Below are 438 nucleotides of genomic sequence, written 5' to 3' on the forward strand. Positions count from 1 at the left end.
CCTGTGGTGCGTGGTGTGTTGCTCACTGGTTCTCATTGTTCCTCTTACATAAGCTCCCTGTGCTCATTCACTTGTTTGTTCACCTGTTAGGCCTGGCTGCGGGCAGAATCCTGAAGGAAGACAAGTTGAGCTTCAGGCCCACCCATCGCCCGCTCCATCCTCACCACCTTTTCTCTCCGGCCCTTCACTGACCCTTTGCCACACTCTCTCACCAAACCCAAACCTTCATGCTGCCTCCAAGGCATCCAGGGAAAAAATCCGCTGAAGCCGAGAACATTCTAAGTGTTGGGCTTGGACCCGCCTCTCCCCACTCTGGGGTGAGAAGTTGGTGATGCACCATTCAGCCCCCAGGATGAACCCGGTGGGGGACAGACATGGCATCGGGACCAGGGCAGAGATGGTTTGAAGCCCAGGAAGTGGGGCCCGGGGCCAGGGGAG

The sequence above is a fragment of the Myotis brandtii genome, unplaced genomic scaffold, assembly GCF_000412655.1.
Source record: "Myotis brandtii unplaced genomic scaffold, ASM41265v1 scaffold687, whole genome shotgun sequence".
Taxonomy (NCBI): domain Eukaryota; kingdom Metazoa; phylum Chordata; class Mammalia; order Chiroptera; family Vespertilionidae; genus Myotis; species Myotis brandtii.